At 36.6% G+C, this 10,028-nt stretch overlaps 1 long non-coding RNA gene across 1 annotated transcript in view; it reads left to right on the top strand.

Moving 5' to 3' along the window:
- LOC128247103 (uncharacterized) overlaps window positions 1-8,728 on the top strand; it is a 45,600-nt gene extending 36,872 nt beyond the window's left edge. The window contains exon 3 of the long non-coding RNA XR_016238854.1: window positions 8,646-8,728. This is a non-coding gene — a long non-coding RNA (uncharacterized LOC128247103). The remainder of the gene's footprint in view (window positions 1-8,645) is intronic.
- Window positions 8,729-10,028: the final 1,300 nt, after the last annotated feature.

Genomic DNA, 10,028 nt, shown 5'->3' with positions numbered 1-10,028 from the left:
TCAAAATTATTTGAGACAATGAAAGTCCACGAATTTCAAAGAAAATATGGCAACAAAAGTGTCAAACATGCTTGTGTAAAAACAACTTTATAGCACATTTTTTCAAGGTGCTCAACCATTATAGTTATCGATTTTCTTAAGCCCTAAATAATAATTTTAAAAATCCGTGAAAGCGCTCAGATAACCAGCAGAAATAAAATGGATTTTCACTTGTTGCATAAATTAGATTGATTATCTATTAATATCTCAGCCACATAATTGGCGGCGAGCTGGCAGGATCGTTAACACGTCAGGTAAAGTGCTTAGCGGCATTTCATTTGTCTTTACGTTCTGAGTTTAAATACTGCCGAGGCCGACTTTGCCTTTCATTCTTTCGGAGTCGATAAAATAAGTAGCAATTGAGCACTGGGGGCGGTATAATCGACTTACCCTCTGCCCCGAATTTGCTGGCCCGGTGCCAAAATTTTCAACTAATATCTCAGCTTCATCAGCTGTTGTTTTTGTTATTTTACCTTTAGGTTAGTCATTATCAAACTGAGTTTTCATGAAGGTTACTGCAAAATTTGCTCATACAAGGTTTAATATATGCTAAATTATATGTCACCTCCCTTCTTTTATTTTTGTCCGAGTTCTAAGTTCAAGTTCCGCCGAGGTCAACTTTGCCTTTCATTCTTTCGGGATCGATAAATTAAGTACCAATGAAACACTGGGGTAGATGTAATCGGCTAGTCCCCCACCCTAAAAAAAATTTCAGGCATTGTGCCTATAGTAGAAAGGATTATTAGGAGAGCCTTTGCTTATCAAACATGACCAAAAGCTTTCCACCTACGACCATATTTCTTCCTGTATTCCTAGAAAACTGTCCAACGTATTTGTCTTTCTAAACAAGCAAAATGAAAGCAGGATATGATTCGTGGGGAATTTTGGCTGCTAATTCTTGTAAGCTGAATTTACTGTTTAGCGAATGGTGTACTTAGCGATGGCGCAATATCATTTATTACTGTTAATTCTTACCACTCCTACCAATTTCTGTTTCAAGTCACCTCTGATTACCAATTCTTGCGCAGCTTTCGCATTAATTTATCGCCAACTCCATCCCATTTCTATAGGAAAGACACCATTTAAAAATCTTAGTACAACGCCTCCTCTCCTCATGCACACACATGCACGCAAACATACATTTATGTATGTGTGTATATGTCTCTGTATATATATATACATATATATATATAACTTTAAACATGTATATATGTGTGTGTGTGTATGATATATTTATATATGTATATATATATACGGAGGGAAAGAGAAAGTCTAAGAGAAATAGGTGACTCATGAAATGTAAGTATATATACGAGGTGTTACTGAAAAGTTCCTGGTTTTAAGGGTATACCAAAAAGCCTAGTTGAAGGCCCAAACTCCTTTGTTTTTTTTTTTTGTTTTTTTCGGGGCTTAGAAAAACTGAAGGACCACTGCAATATGTGTGTGAATATGAGGGGAGAATATGTTGAATAAAACCATAATTAACTGATCCTCCTGTATTTTCTTTTGCCCCAAATCAAGAACTTTATATACATACACCCCTGTCGTGTGTATGTATATGTATGTTTGTATATCTATCTATCTATTTATCTATCTGTCTGTCTGTCTATCTATCTATCTGTGTGTGTGTGTGTGTGTGTGTGTGTGTGTGTGTGTGTGTGTGTGTGTGTGTGTGTAGTTTAATATCATCTAGGTAATAGCTTAATAGCGTGCTTTACAAAGCTCCTCTATGGATTATGTTATATTTGGGTTGAAGCCTGTTCATTCCAGCTCATTGTATTATGATTTATATATACAGAGTGCAGTGAATAAGCTGTCGTCTAAATTACGCAAAATGAAAATAACACTGGCATCTCATTTCAATTGATATATTTACCAAAATTACATTAAAATATCTTGAAATACTAAAGAGTAAATTCATTCAATAAAATCGCTATTGGCTTCAACCACAGCCTCCAGACGACTTCGGAATCAGCTGCAACTTTTCTGGACGGTCTCCTTGTTTAAGATGGTGAATGCTGCCATAATCCTTGCCTTCAGTTCATCTTTGGTGTTACAAGTAGTTTTGTTAGTTTCTTGCTCAGCTGTGCCCCAAACATAATAAAGGAGATTGCAGTGTGGGGTTTTAGGTGGCCAGATATTGGAGGTGATGTGGTCGCAGAAATTGTCTAACAGCTGTGACTGGGTTCTCCTGGCTGTGTCGCATCGTGCAGGGCCCTTTTGCCAGACATAGGGTCTTCTAGCAGCCACCCTCTTGACCCAGGGCAGCACTACGTTCTCCAGGCACTTGACGTAGGCCTCCGTATTGAGTCTGGGGCCGTATCGGAAGATGAATGGAGGCATAACGTCACCATCACTAGTGATCACTCCAAACACCATGATGTTGACTGGATGTTTGATTTTTACCACTCTCGGTACATGTCCTCGGATTGCACTGTCCTCAGATTGAGACCCAAACATTTTGAAATATTCCTATTGGAGCTTCCGGCACAAATGCCAAGTAGTACAGCATGTTGTTGCCAAATTTATGGCAGAGTGAAATGCGTCATGTTGCTGTTTTTCTCACAGATGGTGCCCAACTGACCCTACTATACTGTGTAGTCGACAAAATCAAAAACAAACAATGCACATGCGCAAAATTAAAAATATAAAATGGCGACAATTTACCCATTGCATCTTGTATATTGGCGCAGTCGTGGCTGCGCGGTAAGAAGCTTGCTTCCCAACCACATGGTTTCGGGTTCAGTTCCACTGTGTGGCACCTTGGGCAAGTGTCTTCTACTATAGCCGGGTCGACCAAACCCATGTAAGTGGATTTGGTAGACGGAAACTGAAAGAAGCCTGTCGTATATATGTACGTATATATATATGTGTGTGTGTGTGTGTGTGTGTGTGTGTGTGTGTGTGTGTCTGTATATTATGTATATACATGCATATATGCATGTATGTATGTATATATATATATATATATATATATATATATATATATATATATATATATACATACATATGAATGTATGTATTGATGTGTGTGTTTCTGTGTTTCTTCTCCCATCACCGCTTGACAACCGATGCTGGTGTGTTTATGTCGCCGTTACTTAGCGGTTCAGCAAAAGTGACCGATAGAATAAGTCCTAGGCTTACAAAGAATAAGTCCTAGGGTCGATTTGTTCGACTAAAATCCTTTAAGGTGGTGCCCCAGCATGGCCGCAATCAAATGACTGAAACAAGTAAAAAAATAAAAGAATATATGCATGTGTGTGTTTGTGTGTTTGTACATATAAACACACACACACAGACATACACACACACACACACACACACAGACATACACACAGAGAGACATATATTTAATCACTACTCGCTAATAAGACCTGTATGCAAAGAAACTTTGTGTAACGTGAATGTCTTGTGTGTGTGTGTACGTGTGTGTGTGCGTGTGTGTGTGTGTGTATGTGCGAATGTACATCTGTGGGTGTATTTGCGCAAATGCATACTTATGTACTCAGTCTTCATTTAGGTGGTACACCATTAACCTTCTCCTCTTCGCCTATACTACTCCATCTCATACTTCTACTCCATCTCAGCCTCATCTACCTCGACTTATATTTTTCATGATGTACATCCGGTTCCGGACCAAATTGCTATGATGTCATAGAGGCCTTCAAAAAGGATATACTGTAGTGGTTACTCCAGTAGGCGCGAAATCTGAGATCTTTGAGGATGTTGGAGAGAAAACAGAAAAACTAAAGCTTTACGTCCGCGAATCGAATGTATCACCTATCCTTCTCATATCCTGTCTGACTTATACCTTATATTTCTCTTTGCTTTTTGTCGCCCTTATTTTATCTCCCGTCTACGCCTCTCTGTAACTCTTTTTCTCTTTATTTTTCTCTTTTTCTCCTCCAATACATGCATATATACATACATACACATACCATATACAACACATACAATACACAAACATACATATATATATATATATATATATATATATATATATATATATATATATATATATATATATATATATACATATATATATATATATATATATATATATATTGTTATATTTCTGCTGCTTTTAAATAAAGCATATTACTCTACCTCTGGTATTTGAGTACTCTTTTTTTCCACCTTGTTGCACATTTCATGTGCTTACTCCGGTATATAGAGATACATGTATATATATATATCTATATCTATATCTATATCTATATCTATCTATCTATATATATATATATATATATATATATATATATATATATATATATATATATATATATATATATAGATGTTTTCGATGTAGTTTGGATTCTTTGCCATCAAATTTGATAGCAAAGAATTCAAATTTGATGGCAAAGAATCCAAACTACATCGAAAGCATCTATATATATATATATGTGTGTGTGTGTGTGTGTGTGTGTGTGTGTGTGTGTGTGTGTGTGTGTGTGTGTGTGTGTGTGTGTGTGTGTGTGTGTATGCATATGTGAGTATGTGTGTGCGTAATATTTTGGAGTAATGGTATATGTCAATTAGTATCTTAATGTGTTGAGTAAAGCATTGGCATGGTTTGGGCTACCTGGTGTCATCCGCAGTTGTAGTATTTTTCCGTTGGATCTACTTCGCGAATTCTGCAGTGTTAGTTGTGATAATAATCGATTAAGCAAATAGAAGATAGAATTAGTGTAACTCTTTATTTTGTACGACAATCGTTTCGACCCGTCCTGCGACTGTCCATTATGGGTAGGATACTGTACATCATATTGTGTTGCATCAAATTTGCAGTCTGTGTCACACCAAGTACATTCGTATATTAAGTGGTGTCTCGCTAATGATCTTGAGTTTCGATGGTCAAGTTGTTATTTACTCGCTTATTTAGGGTAAATATATATAAAGTTATACCAATTCCATCTTCAGTTTCCTTAATCGATTGTGTGTGTGTGTGTGTGTGTGTGTGTGTGTGTGTGTGTGTGTGTGTGTGTGTGTGTGTGTGTAAATATAAAATTAGGAAATGTAGTAGCTACGTATGTTTCACATCTACCAGAACCTCGGAAATAGTAATTATTACTCAAACGAGGTGTAATCCGCTAGTTACTCGTCGGGGCAAAGATAGTTTAATCAAATGAAGGTTACATTTTCGCCAAGGGATCCCTTAACTCGTAGGGATTTGATCGAAAATGTGTATATATATGAGAGGATGCTGAAAAGTTCTTGACTTTGGGTAAAAGAAAATACAGGAGGATCAGCTAGTTATTAGTTATTTATTCACCATATTCCCCTCTCAAATTCACGCACATATTGCAACGATCCTTCAGTTTTTTTCTAAACCCTGTAAAAGAACTCGGAAGGTTGTCTGTCCTTGTTTAAAAATCTTAGTACAACGCCTCCTCTCCTCATGCACACACATGCACGCAAACATACATTTATGTATGTGTGTATATGTCTCTGTATATATATATACATATATATATATAACTTTAAACATGTATATATGTGTGTGTGTGTATGATATATTTATATATGTATATATATATACGGAGGGAAAGAGAAAGTCTAAGAGAAATAGGTGACTCATGAAATGTAAGTATATATACGAGGTGTTACTGAAAAGTTCCTGGTTTTAAGGGTATACCAAAAAGCCTAGTTGAAGGCCCAAACTCCTTTGTTTTTTTTTTTGTTTTTTTCGGGGCTTAGAAAAACTGAAGGACCACTGCAATATGTGTGTGAATATGAGGGGAGAATATGTTGAATAAAACCATAATTAACTGATCCTCCTGTATTTTCTTTTGCCCCAAATCAAGAACTTTATATACATACACCCCTGTCGTGTGTATGTATATGTATGTTTGTATATCTATCTATCTATTTATCTATCTGTCTGTCTGTCTATCTATCTATCTGTGTGTGTGTGTGTGTGTGTGTGTGTGTGTGTGTGTGTGTGTGTGTGTGTGTGTGTGTGTGTAGTTTAATATCATCTAGGTAATAGCTTAATAGCGTGCTTTACAAAGCTCCTCTATGGATTATGTTATATTTGGGTTGAAGCCTGTTCATTCCAGCTCATTGTATTATGATTTATATATACAGAGTGCAGTGAATAAGCTGTCGTCTAAATTACGCAAAATGAAAATAACACTGGCATCTCATTTCAATTGATATATTTACCAAAATTACATTAAAATATCTTGAAATACTAAAGAGTAAATTCATTCAATAAAATCGCTATTGGCTTCAACCACAGCCTCCAGACGACTTCGGAATCAGCTGCAACTTTTCTGGACGGTCTCCTTGTTTAAGATGGTGAATGCTGCCATAATCCTTGCCTTCAGTTCATCTTTGGTGTTACAAGTAGTTTTGTTAGTTTCTTGCTCAGCTGTGCCCCAAACATAATAAAGGAGATTGCAGTGTGGGGTTTTAGGTGGCCAGATATTGGAGGTGATGTGGTCGCAGAAATTGTCTAACAGCTGTGACTGGGTTCTCCTGGCTGTGTCGCATCGTGCAGGGCCCTTTTGCCAGACATAGGGTCTTCTAGCAGCCACCCTCTTGACCCAGGGCAGCACTACGTTCTCCAGGCACTTGACGTAGGCCTCCGTATTGAGTCTGGGGCCGTATCGGAAGATGAATGGAGGCATAACGTCACCATCACTAGTGATCACTCCAAACACCATGATGTTGACTGGATGTTTGATTTTTACCACTCTCGGTACATGTCCTCGGATTGCACTGTCCTCAGATTGAGACCCAAACATTTTGAAATATTCCTATTGGAGCTTCCGGCACAAATGCCAAGTAGTACAGCATGTTGTTGCCAAATTTATGGCAGAGTGAAATGCGTCATGTTGCTGTTTTTCTCACAGATGGTGCCCAACTGACCCTACTATACTGTGTAGTCGACAAAATCAAAAACAAACAATGCACATGCGCAAAATTAAAAATATAAAATGGCGACAATTTACCCATTGCATCTTGTATATTGGCGCAGTCGTGGCTGCGCGGTAAGAAGCTTGCTTCCCAACCACATGGTTTCGGGTTCAGTTCCACTGTGTGGCACCTTGGGCAAGTGTCTTCTACTATAGCCGGGTCGACCAAACCCATGTAAGTGGATTTGGTAGACGGAAACTGAAAGAAGCCTGTCGTATATATGTACGTATATATATATGTGTGTGTGTGTGTGTGTGTGTGTGTGTGTGTGTGTGTGTGTGTCTGTATATTATGTATATACATGCATATATGCATGTATGTATGTATATATATATATATATATATATATATATATATATATATATACATACATATGAATGTATGTATTGATGTGTGTGTTTCTGTGTTTCTTCTCCCATCACCGCTTGACAACCGATGCTGGTGTGTTTATGTCGCCGTTACTTAGCGGTTCAGCAAAAGTGACCGATAGAATAAGTCCTAGGCTTACAAAGAATAAGTCCTAGGGTCGATTTGTTCGACTAAAATCCTTTAAGGTGGTGCCCCAGCATGGCCGCAATCAAATGACTGAAACAAGTAAAAAAATAAAAGAATATATGCATGTGTGTGTTTGTGTGTTTGTACATATAAACACACACACACAGACATACACACACACACACACACACACAGACATACACACAGAGAGACATATATTTAATCACTACTCGCTAATAAGACCTGTATGCAAAGAAACTTTGTGTAACGTGAATGTCTTGTGTGTGTGTGTACGTGTGTGTGTGCGTGTGTGTGTGTGTGTATGTGCGAATGTACATCTGTGGGTGTATTTGCGCAAATGCATACTTATGTACTCACACTCTCTCTCTCTCTCTACACACACATATGTGTATGTGTGTGTGTCTATGTATGCGTGTATTTATATATATATATATATATATATATATATATATATACATATATATATATAGGCGCAGGAGTGGCTGTGTGGTAAATAGCTTGCTTACGAACCACATGGTTCCGGGTTCAGTCCCACTGCGTGGCACCTTGGGCAAGTGTCTTCTACTATAGCCTCGGGCCGACCTTGTGAGTGGATTTGGTAGACGGAAACTGAAAGAAGCCCGTCGTATATATGTATATGTATATATATATATATATATATATGTTTGTGTGTCTGTGTTTGTCCCGCAACATCGCTTGACAACCGATGCTGGTGCGTTTACGTCCCTGTAACTTAGCAGATCGGCAAAAGAGACCGATAGAATAACTACTAGGCTTAGAAAGAATGAGTCCTGGGGTCGATTTGCTCGACTAAAGGCGGTGCTCCAGCATGGCCACAGTCAAATGACTGAAACAAGTAAAAGAGTAAAAGAGAGTATATATATATATATATATATATATATATATATATATATATATATGTAAGTATGTATTTGCATATATACATACATATATGAGCTTTTCAATATCATTCTCACTGCCTATCTCTTGCAAATTCTCTCTTATTTTCTTCTTATATCGCTTGTATACGTTTCTATATTCTCAGTGTCTGTTTCTTTCATCTTTCTTTTCCGTACCTCTCACATCTTTTCAAAGTTCGTCGTCTATATCTACACCAGTACATCATTAATACTTCATCTCTATATTTTTCGTTTTCTTTTTTGTTGTAGGAAAAAAGAAAAAGGAAAAAGGACTAAAAAGAAATATAAACTTATTTTTAAGGAATCTTTCAGAGTAAGAATATAGCAGGTAAGTTAAACTCCGTAACTTTAGAAGTGTGTGTGTGTGTGTGTGTGTGTGTGTGTGTGTATACATATTATATATATATTATGCAAGGGGAGAGAGAGGGAAAGAGAGAGAGACTGTATAAGTGCATGATATATATATCATGTTACATCACCTGATGAGGCTTCTTCATTGTGCGATACATCTGATGTCATTACATCGTTTCCGATTTACTAGGGAGCAGTGCAGAAGGTAGTCGAAACGATTGTTGTGTTAAGTAAATTTTCTAGTTACACTCCGTCTTCCGCATCAGTCATTTAAAATATATATACATATATATACACATATATATATTGTATGTATTCATATATATGTCTCTCTCTCTCTCTCTCTCTCTCTCTCTCTCTATATATATATATATATATATATATATATATATATATATATATATAAAATATTTTTAATCACTTTTTAATCGTAGTTTATTTAAATATGTTATTCTATTATATTTTTTAATCGATTTTATTCTTATGTATAACATTTCTACTTCCCTTTGCTACTTTGGTTTTGTGGTTTATGCTGTACTTCCTATATGTGGTCATTGGTGGGTTGTGGCTTTTTGAGTCGATGACCTAATGGTTTTATTCTGCAATTAATTTTGTATATATATATATATATATATATATATAAAGTGAATGAATATATACATACATACACTTGTATTTGTATATAATATACACATGTGTCAAAAGTTTACCTTAAACACAACTACATGCTACTATCAATAAATACGGTGTACAACTACATTACTAATGAACAGACGTTTACAACAAACTGAAACCGTGATCTCTATCGTACTATACAATAGACTCATATTAAACTTTAACATAGAACAAGAGACATGTCTCTCAACATAATTATGTAGATGTACACAGAATGGGGAGAGAATGAGACGGACAGCCAGAGAAACAGACAGATGGTAAGAAGAAAGAACGAATACAGGAAATGGACGAACTGGAAGTTCAAGATAGTGAGTGAGAGAGAGTGAGAGAGAGCGAGAGAGAGAGAAAGAGAACAAAGAGGAGAGATGTTTGTATGTAGCAGGTAATTTCTTAACTGCATTCCTTCAAGTTGAAAGAACGTACCTGATTTACAAACAAAATAGGCCACACGGAATTCGTGCTTGCGTGTGTTTCTATATATGAAAATGCGGAAAGTATGCTTCTTCTATTTTTTTGTGCATGCGTGTGTGTGTGTGTGTGTGTGTGTACGTGTGTGTTAGGGTTTCTCTCTGCAAACATGAATGTCTGAAGGTATATATACCTATA

This window comes from Octopus bimaculoides, chromosome 2 (genome assembly GCF_046866305.1).
Source record: "Octopus bimaculoides isolate indiv1 chromosome 2, ASM4686630v1, whole genome shotgun sequence".
NCBI classification, from domain to species: Eukaryota; Metazoa; Mollusca; class Cephalopoda; order Octopoda; family Octopodidae; genus Octopus; species Octopus bimaculoides.
Note: the sequence above shows the minus strand (reverse complement) of the source record. Positions and strands in the feature narration are given on the sequence as shown.